Source organism: Ursus americanus, chromosome 35, assembly GCF_024610735.1.
Source record: "Ursus americanus isolate L20-20 chromosome 35, mUrsAme1.1.p, whole genome shotgun sequence".
NCBI lineage: Eukaryota > Metazoa > Chordata > Mammalia > Carnivora > Ursidae > Ursus > Ursus americanus.
In genome coordinates this window covers 6,468,538-6,492,027 of record NC_142161.1, presented here as the reverse complement: position 1 = coordinate 6,492,027, position 23,490 = coordinate 6,468,538, and the positions used below count along the sequence as shown (strand labels likewise).

The window sequence follows — 23,490 nt, the reverse complement described above, 5'->3', positions numbered from 1 at the left end:
ATGATGTCTTTTTGTACTTGATGTTATAAAATGGACATTTTGTACTCATCTAGTTCCTTCTATGAAATTACAAGCATTTTTCCAAGCAGAGGTCATACATCAACTAATTAGTCTTTTATGGGATCTATCATAATGCCTCATACAAAATAGGCCTCAATCAAGATTAATTTATTAAATTGTCTAATTGCAATTGACCCTTAACAACACGTGTTCAAGCTACATAGGTCTGCTTACACGTGGATTTTTTTTTCAATAAATATATTGGAGAATGTTCTTGAGATTTTCAATAATTCGATAAAACTCAGACTAATGTAGCCTAGAAATATAAAAAAAATTAAGTGTATATCATGAATGTATAAATTATGCAGATACTAGACTATTTTATCATTTACTACCATAAATACAAATCTATTATAAAAAGCTGAAATTGGTTAAATCTTACATACTTACAGACCGTACATGATGCCATTTGCAGTTGAAAGAAATGCAAACAAATATAAAGGTGCAGTATTAAATCATAACTGCATAAAATTGTAGTGCATACGGTATTACTGTAATTTGTAGCCATGTCCTGTTGTTATTGAAATGAGTTCAAGTAGTGCGAATATCAGCTTAAAATGCCGCATGACACTAATCATGTCCCCGTGACTAGTTCATATCTCGAGTAAATTGCATATCACGGTAAAAAGTTCTCTCTCACAGTTCTCGTTATTTTGCAACCTGTTTAGTGCAATGCCATAAACCTTGAATAACACCATGAGACCTCATCTAGGGAATACCGCTTGTAATGTTGGAAGTTCTCCCAAGAAGCAGAGGAACGTCAAGACATTGCAAACAGTTGAACAGCTTGATAGGTACCATAAATTGAGGTCAACAACTGTGATTGCCCACAGTTTCAAGACAAATGAAGCCATCTTAAGGATCATTGTTATAAAAAAAAAAAAAAAAAAAAAAGAAGAAGAAAAAAAGGGAATTCATGAAGTCATCCCTGCAGCTACGCCAGCAAGCACAGAAACGTTGCACTTCTTGCAAAATACCTTTTTATCTTTTTTAATATGCAGCTTTAATGGGTGCAAGACAGTTACAAGAAAGACATACCTATAGATTCACATGATTTAGGAAAAAGTGAAGTCATATGACAAAAAGGAAAGTGAAGAATCTAAAACTGGAGAATTGAATGTCAGCAAAGGATGGTTTGATGATTTTAGAAAGAGGTTTGGCTTAATACACGTCAGGATAATAGGAGAAGCTGGTTCTGCCAACAAAGGGGCACTAAGAAAATCATTGAGGAGAAAGGATATCTGCCTGAAATGGTTTTTAATATAGATGAAAGAGCCCTATTCTGAACAAAAAGTTGCCACAAAGTATATTTATTAGTAAGGAAGAAAAGTGAATATCAGGGTTTAAGGCAGGAAGGCGTAGTCTAACTACTGCTTCGTGCAAATGCAGTCAGGTTTATGATCAGGACTACCGTTATCTACAAAGCTGCTAACTTCCAAGCCTTGAAGGGAAAAAGATAAACATGAGCTGTTACAACAAAAGGTCTGGAGAACATGAACTCTTTCTTTGGATTGGTTCCATCAATGCTTTGTCCCTAAAATCTAGGAAGTACCTTGCCAGTAAGGGACCACACTTTAAAGTTCAATGCTGCTGGCCACCCAGAAATCCATGAGTTCAACACTAAAGGCATTGAAGTGGTCTGCTTGCCCCTAAACACAATGTTGCTGATTCAGCCTCTGGATCAGGGGGCCATAAGAACCTTTAAGGCTCATAACACATGGTATTCTATGGAAAGGATGGTTAATGCTATGGAAGGGAACCCCAACAGAGGGAACATTGTGAAAGTCTGGGAGGATTATACCATTGAAGATACTATTATTGTTATAGGAAAATCTGTAAAGGCCATCAAGTCTGTAACAAAAAAATTCCTGGTGGAGAAAACTGTTCCAGATGTTGTATATGATTTTTCAGGATTTGAAAACAGAGCCAGTCAAGGAAATCATGAAAGAGGTTGTGGATATGGTGGAGGGGGGAAAAAGTGGGAGGTGAAGGGTCTCAAAGATGCAGATGTTGAAGAAATTAAAGTGCTAAGAGACAGCACACCAGAGGACTTAACAGACAACTTGATGGAGATGAGTGCTTCTCAACCAGCACCAGACGAGGAAGTGAAGACATAGAAGAAGCAGGGACAGAAAACAAACCTCAGACCATCTGGCAGAGAGGTTCTGATTATCCAAGACTGTTTTTGACTTCTTTTATGAAATGGACCTTTCTAGGATACAGGCACTGAAACTAAAGCGAACAGTGGGGAAAAAAAGATTGGTCCATGTAGAAACATGTTTAGAGAAATGAAAAAGCACAAGAGTCAGAAATGATGATGTATTTCTGTAAAGTTACACTGAAGGTGCTTGCCCCTCCTGCCTCCGCTTCCACCTCTGCTACCCCTGAGACAGCAAGATCAACCCCTCCTCTTTCTCCTCCTCCTGAGCCTACTCAATGTGAAGACAAGGATAAAGACCTTTATGATGATCCACTTCCACTGAACGAATAGGAAATAATCATCATGCAGTTAACAAACATCTGTTGTATATGTGAGCGCCTCCGTGTGAATAATAACTGTACAGCAAAAAGCGTGAGAGATTTTTGTGTCCTCATCAGCCTGGCCTAAGCAGTCCTTGTGTACAACACCTGTAAGATTTGTATGGAAGTGGATATCCTATCCTTACGCAGGCACAGGATAATATTTAATATAAAAGTAATAATGTGTTTGTTATGTTTTATAACTTTACTTTCAAAGAATTACATTGCCATATAGTATGTCCCTTTCTCATAACTGGAGAAACTAGATATCCACCTCTCATCACAGGTAAATGGTTTTTCAAAAGTGTAACAGTGTTTCCAATACTGTATTATGAATACAAGTACAATACTGTATGGCATAAAATTTTATAATGATTCATTCATTAGTGTAACCTAGGCTACTGTGAAGCAATCAGATCAATTACACTAGACAACCATAAAGCAATCACGCTGCTTCATTATCAATGCATGAATCATTATACCTGTAACTAAGAAATTTTTCACATTATCTTTTCATTCTTTGATGTCTAACATTAGTAATACATATAACATTGACAGTGTTTTATGTCACATAATATTGATGTAGGAGCTGACAGATCATTCCTCTTAGATACAGGGGATATAAACTTACAGTATTGATAAGCATAGTACGGCATTATAAATGTATTTTCTCTTTATGATTTCTCAGCATTTTATTTTCTCTAGCTTTATTGTAAGAATACAGTGTATAATATATATAATGTATAAAATGCGTGTTTATCAACTGTCTATGTTATCAGTCAGGCTTTTGGTCAATAGTAGGCTATTAGTGGTTAAGTTTTGGGGGAGTCAAAAGTTATACACAGATTTTTGACTCTGTGGCAGGTCAGTGCCCCTAACCCCCAAAACTGTTCAAGGGTCAACTGTATATATATTAAATTGTATAGCTCAAGTGCTGAGCTTTCCCCAGATGGCAAATATGGATGTATCACCATTAATGTTTTCATTCAAGTATCAATATCCCAAGCCCCCACCTGTTGAAGGAGGTATGGGTCATTTACAGAGTTCCCTTACACCAGCATTTCTGAGAATCTCCAGCAGTGCCAACATGTGTCCATGATTTCTGATGGTCACTGAGTGCAACTGCTTCCCAATAAGAATCACGCAGCTCAGACACCACAGTCCTACTGAGGAGCCAGTCAAGGCTTGAATTCCTCTCCTGACTCTATCATTGCCACTGTTGTAACTAGAGATAAAAAATCCTCATCATTGTTTTTTGAGGTGATAGAGAGAAACCTTTTCTGTATTATGCTTAATTTTCTGTATTATGATGAGAGTGGAGGCGTGGGCGTGGGAGTGAGCCCTTTCATCAGGCCATAGGACTCTACAGCTTGGCAGCAGCTTTCAGTAACTTGCACTCACCACCACAGCTAGTAATACCATGACTTCAGCTCAGGCTTCGTTAGTCCCATACATAGGTCACTCACGTCCAGCCATCTGGTCTCGCTGTTGCATTCGTGTGCCTGATTGCCTTACACGTTCGCACCATGGCTGCTGTCACCACCGCTCCCTCGGGTGCTGTTGCCCATACTTCTGCCACAATAGTGATTGGAGCTGGCAAGCCAATGACGCCACCAGCATTAGCCTTGCCATAGAACATACAGTCCCTGGGTCCATGTGACATGAGAAAGTGTTACTTGACCAAGCTGCCTCCCGTACCACTGCAATGTAGCTCTTCACTCTTTCACCCGGGCAAAGACAGTACGGTGAGAAATCTTATAACTGTTCTTTCATATTCTCTTAGAATGTGTCCCAGCACAGTTGTCTGAGCTCCGTTCGGTTCTTTCATTTTGTATATGCACATAGCTACATTCTCCCACATTTTCCCTGCCCGCCCCCCCACCCCCTCCTCTCTGTGGCACAGTTGGGATGATTTCTGGTATCAGCCACCCAGCTAAACTAAAATCAATATTCCCTTTCTCCCTTTGGCCCACTTCGTTGGCTCACTATTTTAGTCTTCTTTCATCATTAAATTTCTCTCAGGGGCCCTATTTCCTTTCCTGAAAAGGCCTCCATTAGAGTTAAAACAGTCTGATATGTGAGCACATCCTGGAACCTCACTGCTGTCCAGATCTGAGTCTTGTACTTCATCCCATGAGATCTCCCGCCCCAATATAAATTAGTGAATGTAAGTGATGTCGGTTTGGGGAGTGCCATTTGAGCCCTTTAACCTGGCCATCCAAGATACCTGTTATTACTGCCTATCGGAAACGATTTTAAAAGTCTTCTGAGTTCCCCGGAGAAGACCAAGGGACTTTAAAATTGACCATTATTACTATGCTTGGCTGTTCAGCAGAGTTCTGGTTGGTGCATATATAGGAGTTAACTACCTGGGCAAAGAACCACCCAAAAGTATTAGAGGAAACAACAGGGCACTTTCAGAAAGAAGTAAAAACAACAAAACAAAAACAAAAAAACACAATCCATAATGAAGAGAATACTCAGTCAAAAGAAATGGACACAGAAGTAATACATATGTTAGAATTAACAGAGGACATTGAAATGGTTGTTATAACTATATTTCATGTGTTCAAAAATTAGACATATGAAAGCTATGAAAAAGATTCAAACAAAACTTCTTATAGATGAAAACTGTAATATCAGAGACAAAAATTACACTGAGTGGGATTATAAAGATTAGATATTGAAAAAGGGAAGATTGAAAGATTAATGACCTTGAACACATAGCAATAGAACTGATTCAATAAAACACAGATAGCAAATTCAAAATGAACAATGAGCTATGGGAGAAGTTCAAGTGCCCTAATATACATGTGATTAAAATTCCCAAAAGAGAGAGGAAGAAATATTAGGAGAAATAATAGCTGAATTTTCCCCCAATTTTGAGGGAAACTATAAACGCACAGATCCATGAAGCTCAATGAATCTCAAGTGTAAGAAACACAAACTACACCAAAACACGTCATAGTCAAATAGGTCAAGACCAGTGCTTAATAGCAAACTTTAAAATCAGCAGGGGGGAAAAGACCCATTATATGAAGAGAAACCTAGAAATAGATGACAGCAAATTTCTAACTGAAAACAATACCAGTAAAGAGAAGGTGGAGCAATAACTTTATAGAACGAAAATTAAGAAATAATAATTGAACCCTATACCCAGCAAAAATATCTTTCAAACTGACAGTGATACATTTTTTAAGAAATACCAAAGTTGAGAAAATTTGTCACCAGCAGGCTTGGACTATAAAAAATCTTAAAGGCCTGAGACTAATATAACATTGTATTATTGTACGTCAACTATACCTCAATTAAAAAAAAATAAAAAATAAAATAAGTCTTCAGGCAGAAGTAAAATGATACCAGATGGAGATATGGGCCTACTCAATGAAGAGACTGGAAATAACAGAACAGGGGCAAATATATATGATTTCCTTTTAATTAAATGTTGTTAAAAGGTAATTGACTATTTAGACAAAAAAAGTAGTGTGGTATGAATAACATGGAAAAGAATTTGAACATGACAGTAGCATAGAAGCTTAAGGAGAAAAATTGAAATATACTACTGTAAGGATCTTACACTGAATGTAAAGTTGCATAACACCACTTGAAGGTAATCCGTGATGAGTTAAAATTGTATGCTAGAAATTCTAACAGCTTTTCAGTTTAATGAAATCCCATTTGTTTATTTCAGCTTTTTTTGCTCTTGTCTGAGGACACTGGTCAAAAAGAAAAAAAAAATGGTGCTAAGATGGATGTCAAAGAGATTACTGCCTATATTTTTTTCTAGAGGTTTTTTTGTTTTCATGTCTTAAATTCAGTTCTTTAATCCATTTTGATTTTTTTTTTTTTTTTTTGTATATGGCGTAAGATAGTGGTCCAGTTTTTTGGTTTGTGATTGTTGTTTTGCATGTAGTCCAGTTTTCCTGGCCCCATTTATTAGAAGGCCTTTCCCCATTATATATTCTCGCCTCCTTTGTCATAGATTAATTGACCATGTAAGTGTGGGTTTATTTTTGGACTCTCTCTTCTATTTCATCCATCTATGCGTCTATTTTTTGTGTCCGTACCATACTGTTTTAATTTATGGTATAGTTTGGAATCAGGAAGTGTAGTATCTTCAGCTTTCTTCTTAAGATTGCTTTTGTGGTTTCATGCAAATTTTAGAGTTATTTGTTCTAGTTCTGTGAAAAAAGCCATGGTGTTTTGATGGAGATTACATTGAATCTGTAGATTGGTTTGGGTAGTATGGACATCTCAACAGTATTAATTCTTGTAATTCAGGAGCACAGAATATCTTTCCATTTATTTGTGTTGTCTTCAACTTCTTTAATCAGTGTTTTATAGTTTGTAGGGCACAGGTCTTTGAACTTATTCCTGGGTATTTCATTTTTGGGGATGTCATTGTAAATAGAATGTTTTCTTAATTTCTCTGATAGGTCATTATTATTGTATAGAAATGCAAGTGATTTCTGTATTTTTTTTTTGTATTATGCAACTTCACTGAATTCATTTATTAGTTGTAATAGATTTTTCATGGAGTCTTTAGAATGTTCTCTATATAGTATCATATCATCTGCAAATAATGACAATTTTACTTTTCCTTTCCAATTTGAATGCCCTTTTATTTCTTTTTCTTTCCTAATCGCTGCAGCTGGGACTTCAGTACTATGTTGAATAAAACTGGAAAAAGGGGACAGTCTTGTCTTATTCCTGATATTAGAGGAAAAGTTTTCAGCTTTTCATTGTTCGATATGATGTTAGCTGTAATTTTGTCATACATGGCCTTTATTATGCTAAGGTACATTTTTTTTCTATGCTTTATTGACAGTTTTTATCATAAATGGATGCTGAATACTGTTAAATGATTTTTCTACATCTATTGATATCATCTTATGATTTTTATTCTTTGTTTACATGGTGTATAATGTTGAATGGTTTGCAAATTATTGTTGATTTGTTAAACCATCCTTGCATCCCTGGAATAAATCCCACTTGTGGTGTACAATACCTTTAACGTATTGTTGAATCCAGTTTACTAACATTTAGTGAGGATTTTTGTATATGTGTTCATCAAAGATATTGGCCTATAATTTTTTTCTCTGTCATATTTTTGTCTGGTTTTGACATCAGGATAATGCTGGTCTTGTAAAAGGAGTTTAGAAGCATTCTTCAGTTTTTTGGAAACTTTAATTCTTCTTTAAATGTTTGGTAGAATTCACCTGTGAAACTGTCTTATTCTGGACTTCTTTTTTTTTATTCGGAAGTTATTTAATTACAGATTCAATTTCATTACTTGTCTATCTATTGAGATTTTCGATTTCTTCATGACACAGTCATGGAAGGTTACGTGTTACTAGGAATTTATTCATTTTTTTCTAGATTTTCCAATTTATTGATGTACAATTGTGCATTATATTCTCTTATGAAGCTTTGTATTCCTTTTTGTCAGTTGCAACTTCTTTTTAATTTACTATTTTATTTGGGCCCTCCTCTTTTTCCTTGATGTGTCTGACTAGAGTTTTATCGAATTTTGTTTATCTTTTCAGAGAACAAGATTTTAGTTTCATTGATCATTTCCATTGTTTTTTAGTCTCTTTCCCTTCTCATCTATATTGTTTCCCTCTACTTTCAGTTTTGTTTTCCTATTTTTCTAGTTCCTTAAAGTGTAAAAGTTCAATTGTTTATGTGGGATTTTTCTTGTTTCTTGAGGTTAGCCAATGTCACTATGAACGTCCCTCCAAGAACTGCTTTTGCCGCATTCCATAGATTTTGGAATGTGAGTTTCCATTTTCATTTGTTTAGGGACTTTCTTTTATTTCCTCTTTGATTTTTTAGTTGACCCATCGGTTGTTTAGTAGCATGTTGTTTAGTCTCCACATACCTGTGTTTTGTCCAATTCTTGTAAACAATTTTTAGTTTCATACCATTGTGGTCAGAAAAGATATGTTGATATGATTTCAGTCTTAAATTTATTGACTTAATGTTGCATGTGCACTTGAAAAGAATGTGTATTCTGCAGCTTTGGGATGAAATCATCTGTATCTATTAAGTCAGTCTGGTCTAATGTGTGGCCCAGTGTTTTCTTATTGATTTTCTGTCCAGCTGGTCTATCCATTGATGCAGGTGGCATTGAAATCCTCTGCTATTATTGCATCATTGTCAGTTTCTCCCCTTATGTCAGTTAATATTTGTTAGAGATGTAGGTGCTCCTATGTTGGGTGCATAAATATGTACAAATGTTATACATTCTTTTTGGAAGAACACCTCTATCATTATATAATGTCCTACTTTCTGTTACTGTCTTTCTTTTAAAGTCTATTTCTTCTGATATGAGTATTACTGCTCCAGCTTTCTTTTCATTTCCACTTATATTTAACATTTTTTCCTATTCTTTCACTTTTATTCTGCACGTCTTTAGGTCTGAAATGAGTCTCTTGTAGAAATCATATAGACGGGTGTGATTTTTTTATCCATTCTGTGGACTTACATCTTTTGATTAGAGAATTTATATCATTTACATTTGAAATAATTATTGATAGGTGTGTACTTACTGCCATTTTTGTGGTTTTCTGGTCGTTTTTGTACTTGTCTGTTCCTTTCTTCTTCTCTTGGTCTCTTGTGTTTTAATTATTTTTTAATTGAAGTATAATTGACACACAATGTTACTTTAGTTTCACTACATTACAGTCGTTTTAGTAACTACATCATAGTTATTTGGCAACTGCTATGCTCACCACATGAATGATACCATCAGTCACCATACAATGCTATTACAATACCATTGAATATATTCCCTATATATTCCCATTTACCCCATGATTTACTCATTTCATAACAGAAGCCTTCTTCCCTCTCCTCTGGCAACTGCCAGTTTGTTCTCTCTGTATCTAGGATTCTATTTCTGGTTTTCTTTGCTTTTAAAATTCCACATATAAGTGAAATCATATGGTATTTGTCTTTCTCTGACTTACTTTACTTGGCATAATACCCTCTAAGTACATGCATGTTGTTCAAAGGGCAAGATCTCATCCTTCTTTACGGTTGACTAATATTCCTCTGTGTGTGTGTGTGTGTGTGTGTGTGTGTGCACGCGCGCGCGCACGCGCATGCACGTGTGTGTGTTCTTTATCCGTTCATCTATCGATGGCTATTCCAGTTGCTTTCATATCTTGGTTACTGTTAATGCTGCAATAAATATAGGGGTGCCTAGATCTGCTCAAATTAATGTTTTCATTTTCTTTGGGTAAATATTCAGTAGTAAAATTACTGGATTGTGTGGTATTTATATTTTTAATTTTTGGAGGAGCCTCCATATTGTCTTCCACTGTGTCTATACTGATTTACATGCCCACCAACAGTGCACAAGGGTTCCTGTTTCTCCACATCCTTGGCAACACTTGTTATTTCTTGTCTTTTTGATTCTAGACATTCTGATCGGTGTTATATATACCTCATGGTTTTGATTTGCATTTCCCTGATGATTAGTAGTGTTGAGCGTCTTTTCATGTGTCTGTTGGCCATCTGTATGTCTGCTTTGGAAAAGTGTCTATCCTCTGTCCAGTTTTTAACTGGATTATTTGGTTTTAGGTGTCAAGTTGTATAAATTTGTTATATATTTTGGGTAATAACTCCTTATGGGATATATATTTGGCAAATAACTTCTCCCATTCTGTTGGTTGCCTTTTTGTTTTGTTGATGATTTCCTTTGCTATGCAAAACTTCACTTTGGTGTAATCCCAATAGTCTTTTTGCTTTTGTTCCCCTTGTCTGAGGAGACATAGCTAGGGAACATTGCTATAGCCTATGTCAAAGAAATTACCGCCTACATTTTCTTCTAGGAGTTTTATGGTTTCATGTCTCACGTTTAAGTCTTTAAACCATTTTGAGTTTATTTTCATGTATGGTGTGAAAAAGTGGTCCAGTTTCATTCTCTTGCATGTAGCTGTCATGTTTTTCCAGCACCATTTATTGAAGAAGCAGTCTTTTCCCCATTGTATATTCTTGCCTATATGTTGTAGATTGACCATGTTAAGTGTAGGTTTCTTTCTGAGCTCTTTGATGAAATCTAGTTTCATTGATCTATATGTCTATTTTTGTACCAGTATCAAACTGTTTTGATTACTATAACTTTCTAGTGTATCTTGAAATCTGGGATTGTGGTGCCCCTAGCTTTGTTCTTCTTTCTCAAGAGTGTTTTGGCTATTAGGGGTTCTTTGTGTTTCCATAGAAACTTTAGACTTATTTGTTCTAGTTCTGTGAAAAATTCTATTGGTGTTTTGATAGGGATTGCAGCTTTGGGTAATGTGGGCAGTTTAACAATATTAATTTTTCCAATCCATAGCACAGAATATCTTTCCACTTGTTTTGTCTTCAATTTATTGCACCATTATTTTAAAGTTTTCAGAGTACATGTCTTTCACCTCCTTGGTTATGTTTATTCCTGGGTATTTTATACTTATTTTATTCTTGGTACAATTGATAATGGAATTGTTTCTGAATCCTCTTTCTGCTACTTTGTTATTAACATATAGAAACACAACCATTTCTGTGTATTTTCTATCTTGAGCCTCACCAAAAACTTTTAGAATAATAGAAATTAGTAGAATCTTTGGGTTTTCTATAGATAGTATATTATATGCAAATATATAAATTTGGGTGCCTTTTATTTCTTGATTGATTGTTTTTGGGACTTCTAGTACAATATTGACTAAAAGTGATGAGAGAGAACATCCTTGTCTTGTTCCTGATCTAAGAGGGGAAAGCTCTTAGTTTTTCCCCATTGATGTTGGCCGTAGTTTTTAAATATATCACCTTTATTATGCTGAGGTATGTTCCCTCTAAACCCATTTTCTTGAGCATTTTTATGAATGGATGTTGAATTTTGTCAAATGCTTTTTCTGCGTCTAATGAAATGATCATGATTTTATCCTTTACTTTGTTAATTTGGTGTATCACATTGATTGATTTGCAAATATTCACCCATCCTTGCATTCCCCAAATAACCCCACTTTCTTATGGTGAATGATCCTTTTAATGTATTGTTGAATGTGCTTTGCTAAAATTTTGTTCATGAGTTTTGCATTTGAGTATGTAGTTTTCTTCTTCTTCTTCTTCTTTTTTTTTTTTTTTTTTTTTTTTTTCGTAGTGTCCTTGTATGGTTTTGGTATCAGGGTAAAGCTGGCCTTACAGAAGTCTTTGGAAGTTTTCCTCTTTTTTTTTTTTTTTTTTTTTTTTGGAATAGTTTGAGGAAAACAGGTATTAACACTTCCTTAAATCTTGGTAGAATTCACTTCTGAATTCATCTGATCTTGGACTTTTGTTTCTTGGGAGTTTTTGTTTATTTGTTTTTGGTTTTGTTTTTTATTACAAGTTCAATTTTATTACCAGTAATTGGTCTACTCAAATTTTCTGTTTCTTCTTGATGTTTTGGAAGACGTATATTCCTTTTGTTCTAGATCGTCCAATTTTTTGGCGTATGATTTTTCATAGTATCCTAATTCTTTGTATATCTGTGGTATCAATTATTCTCTTTCATTTCTGACTTCATTTGTGTTCTTTTTTTTTAATTACTAATGCTGTTTTTATTTTTTTAATATTTTTTATTATGTTAGTCACCATACAGTATATCCCTAGTTTTTGATGTGAAGTTCTTTTTTTTTTTTTTTAAAGATTTTATTTATTTATTTGACAGAGATAGAGACAGCCAGCGAGAGGGGGAACACAAGCAAGGGGAGTGGGAGAGGAAGAAGCAGGCTCCTAGTGGAGGAGCCTGATGTGGGGCTCGATCCCAGAATGCCGGGATCACACCCTGAGCCAAAGGCAGACGCTTAACGACTGAGCCACCCAGGTGCCCCTGGTGTGAAGTTTGATGCTTCATTACTTGCGTATAACACCCAATGCACCATGCAATACGTGCACTCCTTAATACGCATCACCGGGCTAGCCCATTCCCCCCACCCCGCTCCTCTCTGAAACCCTCGGTTTTTTCCCCCAGAGTCCATAGTCTCTCATGGCTCATTCCCACTTCTGTTTACTCCCCCCTCATTATTCCCTTCCTTCTCCTACTGATCTACCTGCTATTTCTTATGTTCCACAAATGAGTGAAACCATATGATAATTGCCTTTCTCTGCCTGACTTACTTCACTTAGCATAATCCCCTCCAGTCCCGTCCATGTTGCTGCAAATGTTGGGTAATCGTTCTTTCTGATGCTGAGTAATATTCCATTGTATATATCGACCACATCTTCTTAATCCAGTCATCTGTTGAAGGGCATCTTGGCTCCTTCCACGATTTAGCTATTGTGGACAATGCTGCTATGAACATTGGGGTGCATATGGCCCTTCTCTTCACTACGTCTGTATCTTTGGGGTAAATACCCAGTAGTGCAATTGCTGGATCATAGGGTAGCTCAATTTTTAACTTTTCAAGGGACCTCCACACTGTTTTCCAAAGTGGCTGTACCAACTTGCATTCCCACCAACAGTGTAAGAGGGTTCCCCTTTCTCCACATCCTCTCCAACATTTGTTGTTTCCTGCCTTGTCAATTTTTACCATTCTAACTGGCATAAGGTGATATCTCAGTGTGGTTTTGATTTGAATTTCCCTGATGGCTAATGATGTTGAACATTTTTTCATGTGTATGTCTTCATTGGAAAAGTGTTCATATCTTCTGCCCATTTTTTGATTTATTTGTTTCTCGTGTATTGAGTCTGAGAAGTTCTTCATAGATCTTGGATACCAGCCTTTTATATGCAGTGTCATTTGCAAATATCTTCTCCCATTCTGTGGGTTGCCTCTTTGTTTTGTTTACTGTTTCCTTTGCTGTGCAGAAGCTTTTTATCTTGATGAAGTCCTGAAAGTTCATTTTTTCTTTTGTTTCTCTTGTCTTTGGAGAGGTGTCATGAAAGAAGTTGCTTTGGCCAATGTCGTAGAGGTTGCTGCCTATGTTCTCCTCTACGATTTTGATGGATTCCTGTCTCACATCGAGGTCTTTAGTCCATTTGGAGTTTATCTTTGTGTATGATGTGAGAGAGTGGTCAAGATTCATTCTTTTGCGTATAGCTGTCCAGTTTTCCCAGCACCACTTATTGAAGAGACTGTCTTTTTTCCACTGGATATTTTTTCCTGCTTTGTCAAAGATTAGTTGACCATAGAACTGAGTGTCCATTTCTGGAGTCTATTCTGTTCCATTGGTCTATGCGTGCCAGTACCATGCTGTCTTGGTGATTACAGCTTTGTCGTATAGCTTGAAATCAGGCAACATGATGCCCCCAGCTTTATTTTTCTTTTTCAACATTTCCTTGGCAAATTTGGGGTCTTTTCTGGTTCCACACAAATTTTAGGATTGTTTGTTCCAGCTCTCTGAAAAATGTCATTGGTATTTTGATCGGGATGGCGTTGAAAGTGTAGGTTGCTCTGGGTAGCATAGACATTTTAACTATGTTTATTCTTCCAATCCATGAGCATGGAATGTTTTTCCATCTTTTTGTGTCTTCTTCAATGTCTTTCATCAGTGTTCTGTGGTTTCTAGAGTATAGATCCTTTATTTCTCTGGTTAAGTTTATTCTGAGATATCTTATGGTTTTCGGTGCTATTGTAAATGGAATTGATTCCCTAATTTCTCTTTTTTCAGTCTCATTGTTCGTGTATAGAAATGCAACTGATTTCTGAGCACTGATTTTGTATCCTGCCACCTTGCTGAATTGCTGTATGAGTTCTAGTAATTTGGGGTGGAGTCTTTTGGGTTTTCCATATAAAATATCACGTCATCTGTGAAGAGAGAGAGTTTGACTTCTTCTTTGCCAATTTGACTACCTTTTATTTTTTGTTGTCTGATTGCTGTTGCTAGGACTTCTAGTACTATGTTGAATAATAGTGGCGAGAGTGGGCATCCTTGTCGTGTTCCTGATCTTAAGGGAAAGGCTTCCAGCTTTTCCCCCATTGAGAATGATATTCACTGCAGGCTTTTCATAGATAGTTTTTATGAAATTGAGGAATGTACCCTCTATCCCTACACTCTGAAGGGTTTTAATCCGGAAAGGATGCTGTATTTTGTCAAATGCTTTTTCTGCATCAATTGAGAGGATCATATGGTTATTGTCTCTTCTCTTATTAATGTGATCTATCACACTGATCGATTTGCGAATGTTGAACCGCCCTTGCATCCCAGAGATGAATCCCACTTGGTCGTGATGGATAATCCTTTTAATGTACTGTTGGATCCTATTAGCTAGGATCTTGTTGAGAATTTTGACATCCATATTCATCGGGGATATTAGTCTGTAATTCTCCTTTTTGATGGGGTCTTTGGTTTGGGGATCAAGGTAATACTGGCCTCATAGAATGAGTTTGGTAGTTTTCCTTCTGTTTCTATTTTTTGAAACAGCTTCAGGAGAATAGGTATTATTTCTCCTTTGAATGTTTAGTAGAATTCCCCATGGAATCCATCAGTACCTGGACTCTTGTGTTTTTTTTTTTTTGGGAGGTTTTTGATCACTGTTTCAATCTGTTCGCAATTAATCAGTCTGTTTAGATAATCAATTTCTTCCTGTTTCAGTCTTGGTCGTTCATAGGTTTCCAGGAAGGCATCCATTTCTTCCAGGTTGTTTAATTCATTGGCATATAGTTGTTGATAATAGTTTCTAATGATTGTTTCTATTTCCTTGGTGTTGGTCATGATCTCTCCCCTTTCATTTATAATTTTATTAATTTGAGTCCTTTCTCTATTCTTTTGAATAAGTCTAGCCAGTGGCTTATTGATCTTACTAATTCTTTCAAAGAACTAGCTTCTAGTTTTGTTGATCAGCTCTACTGTGCTTCTGTTTTCTAATTCATTGATCTCTGCTCTAATCTTAATCAATTGTCTTTTCATGCGTGGCTTAGACTTGTTCTTCTGTTCCATTTCCAGCTTCTTAAGGTGAGAATATAAGGACTGCATTTTAGATTTTTCTATTCTTTTGAGTGAGGCTTGGACAGCTATGTATTTTCTCCTCAGGACTGCCTTTGCAGTGTCCCATAGGGTTTAGACTAATGTGTTTTCATTCTCATTGGTTTCCATAAATTGCTTAAGTTCTTTAATTTCCTGGTTTACCCAGTCATTCTTAAGCAGAATGGTTCTTAGTTTCCAAGTGTTTGAGTTTCTTCCAAATTTTTCCTTGTGATTGAGTTCCAGTTTCAAAGCATTGTGGTCTGAGATTATGCAGGGAATAATCTCAGTCTTTTGGTATCGGTTGAGACCTGTTTTGTGACCCAGTATATGGTCTACTCTGGAGAAAGTTCCATGTGCATTCGACAAGAATGAGTATTCTGTTTTTCTAGGGTGTAGTGTTCTGTATATATCTATGAGGTCCATCTGGTCCAGTATGTCATTCAAAGCTCTTGTTTGTTGATTTTTCTGCTTAGATGACCTATTGCTGAGAGTGGAGTGTTGAGGTCCCCTACTATTAATGTATTATTAACCATTTGTGTCTTTATTCTGATTAAGAGTTGGCTTATGTATCTGGCTCCTCCTCTGTTGGGGCATAGATATTTATAATTGCTAGATCCTCTTGTTGGATACACCCTTTAAGAATAATATAGGGTCCTTCTGTATCTCTAACTACAGTCTTTAGCTTAAAATCTAATCTGTCTGATACGAGAATTGCTATCCCAGCTTTCTTTTGAGGTCCATTGGCATGAAAAATGGTTCTCCGTCCCTTCACTTTCAGTCTGGATGTATCTTTAGGTTCAAAATGAGTCTCTGGAAGACAGCCTATGGATGTTTCATGCCTTTTTATCCAATCTGCAACCCTGTGGTGTTTTATGGGAGCATTTAGGCCATTCACATTGAGAGTGATTATTGAAAGATATGATTTTAATATTGTCATGTTGCCTGTGAAGTCTTTGTTTGTATAGATTGTAAATTTCTGTTCTGTATCACTCTTGGGGTCTTTTTATTTTTATAGAACCCCCCCTTAATATTTCTTGTAGGGCCGGCTTGGTGATCACATATTCTTTCAGTTTCTGCCAGTCTTGGAAGCTCCTTGTCTCTCCATCCATTCTGAATGACAGCCTTGCTGGATAAAGGATCCTTGGCTGCATGTTCTTCTCACTTAGTGCTCCGAATATGTCTTGCCAGCTTTTTCTGGCTTGCCAGGTCTCTGTAGACAGATATGACTTTATTCCGATGTTCCTCCCTCTGTATGTGAGGAATCTCCTCCCCCTCACTGCTTTCAAGTTTCCTTCTATCTAAGATTTGAGAATTTTACTATTATATGACGTGGTGTCGGTCTGTTCTCATGGATCTTGGGAGGGGTCCTTGCTGCCTCTTGGACATGAATGCTTGTTTCTTTCACCAGATTAGGGAAGTTCTCAGCTACAATTTGTTCAAATATCTCTTCTAGCCCTCTCTCTTTCTCCACCCCCTCGGGGATGCTGTTGATTCTGACATTGGAAGGTTTATTGAGTCAGTAATCTCCTGTACTCTTTTTTCTTGGAAGTGGAGTCTTTTAAGCCATGTTTCTTCTCTTTCCTTCTTTTCTATCATCTCATCCTCTAACTCACTAATTTGTTCTTCTGCCTCATTTACTCTGGCCGTCAGAGCATCCAGTTTAGACTGCATTTGATTCATAGCTTTCTTAATTTCTGCCAGATTTGTTCTCATTTCAGCCCTTAGAGATTTTATATGTTTGCTAATATTTTTTTCAAGCCTACACATCATCTTGACAATTGTTACTCTGAAATCCATTTCTGAAAATTTGATTACATCCATATGTATTAGTTCTGTGGCAGAGGTCACAGTCTCTGTTTCTTTCCTTTGTTGGGGGTTCCTGCTCCTTGTCATTCTGATGAGGAGTGGTTGCGGGCATGTACAGAGCCCAAATTATTGACCAGGACCCAAGCAATGTGCACTTGTTTTATAGGGACCTTAGGGATGTGGGCTTGTTTTTTCAGCTTGCCTTCTGGGGGAGAGGCCTGCCACGCTCATACTCAGGCAACCCTGTTTGGGTAGAGTTTCCCTGTCCCCTGGGGGGGGTGGGATGGGCACAATGTGAACCGGTTTTTCCAGGCTTTTGTTCTCTGGCGGCTTTCCCTTGCAGCTTCCTGTGAGTCTTCTGAGGGTCAGAGCCGCAGTGACCGTATCCAAACCTCTGTCTCAGAACAGATCACATTCTGCTCTCCACTGAGCTCTCCTGGCCACTCTAACTCCGTTTCTGTCAGTGCTGCTAAAAACCCTGCAGCATCCCGGGTTGTGTGCCCCACAGCTGCTGTCCCAGCCCTCACTTCGAGGGCCTGGGTCTCTGCCCTTTGTGCTTCTAACACCGCCAGTTGCCCCCAGTTCCCGCATGCGCTCCCGAGCTCCCCGTTCCAGTGTGGTTCGCGCACGCTCTGGAGCGCCGATTTTCAGTCTGGTTGCACGAGTGCTCCCGAGCTCCTGGTATCAGTCTGGTTCCAGTGAGCGCTCCGGAGCTCCGGTTTTCAGTCTGGTCGCGCGCGTTCCCAGGCTCAAGGTCTCAGTCTACTCTCTCCGCAAGCCCGCCCGCTCCCCCGTGCAGGTGGCTACCGCTTCCCGGCGCCCAAACGCGGCGGCTCCCTCCCCCTTCCGTTTATCTTCCGATATCTGTGCACGGCTTCATGGCTCCCCGCTTCGTACCTCAATACTCAGCGCTGGAGATGTTCATTTGTAGAGATCCAGATGTATCTTCCTGTGTCTCAAGCTGATTCCGTGGTTATTTAGGCTGGTCTGGTACCTATCCAGCTCAACTCGGGGGACCAGCTGAAAAAGGGGTCCCCTACTCCTCTGCCATCTTTTTTCCTCCCCTGTGTTTTGTTTTTTGGTGAAATGTTCTGTATAGATCTGTGATGTCCATATGGTCTATGTGTCATTTAAACAGTGTTTCCTTCTGATTTTCTGCCTGGATGATCTATCTATTGATGTAAATGGTGTGCTAGAGTCCCCTATTATTATTTGAATTACTGTCCAGGTTTCCCTTTTTGTCTGTTAATATTTGCTCTATATATTTAGGTGATCTAATGTTTGATGCATATTTACAATTGTTATATCCCCGTGTTGCGTTGACTCATTATGTAATTATCCTTTTTTTCTTATTACAGCCTTTGTTTTAAAATCTATATGATCTGATATAAGTATTGTTCCCCTAGATTTTTTTTCTTCTATTTGCATGGTCTTTCTTTTTTTATCTTTTTGCTTTCAGTCTGTGTCTTTAGGTCTGAAATGAGACTATCATGGGCATCACAGTTTTGTTTTTTAATCCGTTCTGCCACCTATGTCTTTTGATTGGAATACTTAGACCATTTACATTTAAAGTAATTATTGATAGGTATGTACTTAACTGCTATTTTGTTAATTGTTTTCTAGCGGTTTTCATAGTTCTTCTCTGTGCCTTTCTTGGTCTCTCTTTTCTTGTGACTGCTGACTCTCTATGGTGTTATGCTTGGCTATCATTCTCTTTATTTTTTGTGTGTCATGGGTTTTGGGTTTGTGGGTACCATGAGGTTCATATGTAGGATCCTAATTACGGAACAGTCTGTGTTAAGTTGACAGTCATTTCAGTTCGAATACTTTCTAAAAACTTTTTTTTACTCCCTTCTCATTTTATGTATATATTGTCATATTTTACATCTTTTTATTAATAACTTTCTTCTAATTATCGCTTTTTCTTTTCTACTGAAAGGAGTCTTGTAGAATAGAGTCTTGTTCCTGATCTTAGAGGAAAAGCTTTTGGTTTTTCACCATTGAGTATAATGTTAGCTGTGGGTTTTTCATATGTGGTCTTTATCATGTTGAGGTGTGTTCCCACGAAACCCAAGTTATTAGGATTTTGTATCATGAATGAATAATTGTCAAGTGCTTTATCTGTATCTGTTGAGATGATCATATGGTTTTCAATCTTTCCTCTTGTTAATGTGATGTACCACATTCACTGAATTGCAAATATTGAACCATGTTTGTATCCCTGGAATAAATCCCACTTAATTGTGGCAACTTTTTAATGTATTGATGAATTTGCTTTGCTAATATTTTATTGAGGATTTTTGCATCTGTGTTCATCAGTGGTATCAACCTGTAGCTTTCTTTCCTCTTTCTTCTGTGTGTGTGTGTGTGTGTGTGTGTGATTTTGGTGTCAGGGTATTGCTGATCTCATAAAATAAATGTAAAAGCTTTCCTTCCTTTTCTATTTTTTGGAATAATTTAAGGAGAACAGGTACTAACTCCTCTCTAAATGTTTGGTAGAATTCACCTGTGAAGCCATCTAGCTCTGGACTATAGTTTCTTAGAAATTTGATTACTGATTCAATTTCATTACTAGTAATCAGCTGGCTCTAATTTTCTATTCTCCCTGATTCATTTTTAGAAGACTGTATGTTTCTAGGAACTTATCCATTTCCTGTAGGTTGTTATAATTTTTTATATTATTCTCTTATATTTCTGTGGTGTCAGTTATTATTTCCTCTCCTTGGTTTGCTTGTTTTTTTGATGAGTCTGGTTAAAACTTTATTGAATCAATTTTTTATTTACTTATTTGACAGAGAAAGAGAGTACAAGCAGGGGGAGCAGCAGGCAGAGGGAGAAACAGGCTTCCTGCTGAGCAAAGGAGCCCGATGTGGGGCTAAATCCCAGGACTCTGGGATCATTACCTGAGCCACCCAGGCACCCTTTACCTTTTTTAAGACCATATTTAGTTTCATTGGACTGTGTATTTTATTTCCATTCTCGTCTGTATTGCTTCTTTCCTTCTACTAACTTTGGGCTATGCTTTTTCTTTTTCTAGTTCCTTAATCGGTAAAGTTAGATTATTTATTTGGGATTTTTCTCATCTCTCAGAACTGTCTTGCTGCATTCCATAGATTTTTGGTTGTGGGTTTCCAATTTTCTCTTTGAGTTTTTTCATTGATCCATTAGTTGTCCAGTAGCATGTGGTTTAGTCTCCATCTACTTATGTTTTGTCCAGTTCATGTAACTAATTTCTAGTTTCATAACAATGTGGTCAGAAAAGATGCTTGATATTATTTCAGTCTTCTTAAATTTATTGAGACTTGTTTTGTGGCCTAACTCTCCCCTAAAGAATGTTCCACGTGCACTTGAACAGAGTGGGTATTCCACTATTATGCGTATCTGTTCAGTCAATCTGGTCTAATGTGCCATTCAAAGCCACTGTTTGCTTATTGATTTTCTGTCTGATGATCAATCCATTCATGTAAGTGGGATGTTATAGTCCCTTACTATTATTGTATTACTGTCGATTTCTTCCTTTAATATTTGCTTTATGTATTTAGGTTCTCCTATGTTGATATTTGCAATTATTACATTCTTTTCTGGATTGGATCCCTTTAAGGTGCTTCTCTGTCTCTTGCTACAGCATTTGTTTTAAAGTCTTTTTTGTCTGAACTAAGAATTGTCACCCCAGCTTTTCATTTTTGCTTCTCTTTGCATGGAATATATTTTTGCAACCTTTTCCTTTCAGACTGTATATGTATTTAGATCTGAGGAGAGTTTCTTGTAAGCTGCATATAGATTGGTCTTTTCTTCTTCATCCATTCAGTCACCCTACATCATTGGATTGAAGCGCTTAGTCCTTTTATATTTAAAGTAATGATCGGTGGGTATATAACTTATGGCCATTCTGTTACTTGTTTTACAGTTTTTGTAGTTCTCCTATTCCTTCTTCTCTAGCTCTCTCCCCTTGTGGTTTGATGGGTTTCTTTCGTGTTATGCTTAGATTCCTTTATTTTTTGTGTATCTGTTACACATATTAATAAACTGCCAAACACCTAGGGTGTTAAATTTGTGGTTAAATTTGAACACATTCTCCCCACTTCCACATTTTATGTATACATCATTTTCTATATTTTGTGTATCCCTTGACTTATTTTTGTAAATATAACTGATTTTACTATTTTTGTGTTTAACCTCCACACTGGCTTTATAATTGATTAAGCTACATATTTCTCTTTACCGTTAAAACTTTTTTTTCATAATTTCTTATTTTTAGTTGTGGGTTATTTCTCCCACTTAAAAAGTCCCTTTAACATTTCTTGTAAGACTGGTTTAGTGGTGATGAGCTTTAGTTTTTGCTTATCTGGGAAAGTATATCTCCTCTATTCTGAATAGAATGCTTGGCAGATTATTCTTGGTTGTAGGTTTTTTTCCTTCCAGAGGTATGATAATATGCTAATCCTGTCTGGCCTGCAAAATTTCTGCTGAAAAATTACCTGGTAGCATTACAGGGTTTCCCTTTAGTCTTTCTCTCACTGCTTTTAAAAATTCTTTATCATTACTCTTTGCTATTTTAATTATTGTGTGTTTTTGGTATGGCTTTCTTTGTATTCATTTTGTTAGGAGCTCTCTGCATCCTGGCCCTGGATGTCTGTTTTCTTCTCAAGCTTAGGGAGGTTTTCTGCCCCCTCCCTCTTTTTCTGGGATCCCTATAATGCAAATGTTATGCTTGATGATGTTATAGGGTCATTGAGGCTATTATTATTATTGCTGCTCAATTTGATTGCTTTCCATGACCCTGTCTTCCAGATTGCCGATCCATTCATCTTGTAAATTTTTAAAATATCTTATTTTTTTAGAGAGAGCTAGCATGAGCTGGGGGAGAGGCAGATGGAGAAGGAGAGGCAAACTCCCCACTGAGCAGGGAGCCCGATCCCAGCACCCTGGGATCATGACCTGAGCAGAAGGCAGATGCTTAACTGACTGAGCCACCCAGGCACCCCAGATTTTTTATTTTAGTTATTGAATTCTTCAGCTCTGAATGGTTCCTTTTTATATTTTGTATCTCTTTGTTCAAGTTCATACTGAGTTCGTTCATTTTTTTCTCTCAAGACTGGTGAGTACCTTTATGACCATTACTTCAAATTCTTTATCATGCATATTGCTTGCTTCAATTTCTTTTAGCTGTTTTAGTGTAATTTCGTCTTGTTCTTTCATTTGGGACATAGTCCTCCCTCTTCTCATTGTGTCTGTCTTCAAAGTAGTGACCTTGTATAGAAAAGATCTCCGGTGCCCTATAGTGAAATCCACCTGGTTGCTAGAACCAGGCATACCAGAGTGTCCCTTGTGCACCTTCCTGTGGTGGCAGAGCCCCTACTGCATCAAGCCCAGCTGGCTGCAATGACCCCTTCCCCTTTTTGGGTACACTGGGCAGGGTTTGCTCCCCACACTGTTTAGAGGCTGGTGGCAGCCACAGGCTCTTTGGTGTGCTGGCTCAGGCTAGCTGTGTGCAGTTAGCCTTTCTGCCACAGCTGCAAGCATGCCAAAGGGTGGGCTTGCTCCCTGCATGGACAGCTAAGAGGGCAGGCTGCAGGTGCACTGATGTGTGGACTTATGTGCCCCTTTCTCCAAGGCAGCAGTTGCTTTGGAGTGGCACTGGTCCAAGCCTGGGCTGCCTACCGGGTGTGGTGGGGCAGGAGCCACTTTGGAGGGATGCCTGGGGAGGCAGGCGGGTTAGACAACCAGGTCCACAAAGGAATGTCAGGGTGGCACCTGTGGTGCTAGCAAGGTAGGTGGAGAATGTTGGCACCGGTTCCCCCAAGTATCTGGGGAGGGAAATGGCTCAACCCTGCACTTGTTTCCAGAGGAATCTCCTGCAGATCCTTGCTACTCCCACATGCATTTTAGGAATATTCAATAAATCTCTTTCACATATACCCCAGGAGCTTTTCAGACTCTACTTCTTGTGCTGTGTCTCAGGCTGAATTACTTAGTGTCCTGGATTTTTAAGTGTAGGAACTTAGTTTCATATCACCCTCCGGCTCTCCCGAAGTTTAACTCTGCTGGTTTCCAAAACCAAATGTGATAGGAACTGGTCCTCCCAGTAGAGGTGCCTGGTGTATGGTCTGATCTTCTCACTCTTCTCTTCTGAACTTGTAATGTCCCTCCCATCTGCCTTCAGTCCCATCCAGA

The 23,490-nt window shown here is 37.7% G+C and overlaps 1 protein-coding gene across 3 annotated transcripts in view; it reads right to left on the bottom strand.

Annotated features, from left to right (window-relative positions):
- The window catches only part of LOC123795729 (uncharacterized), a 486,557-nt gene that overhangs the window by 12,341 nt on the left and 450,726 nt on the right, over positions 1-23,490 (bottom strand). The gene's annotated exons all lie outside the window — the stretch shown is intronic.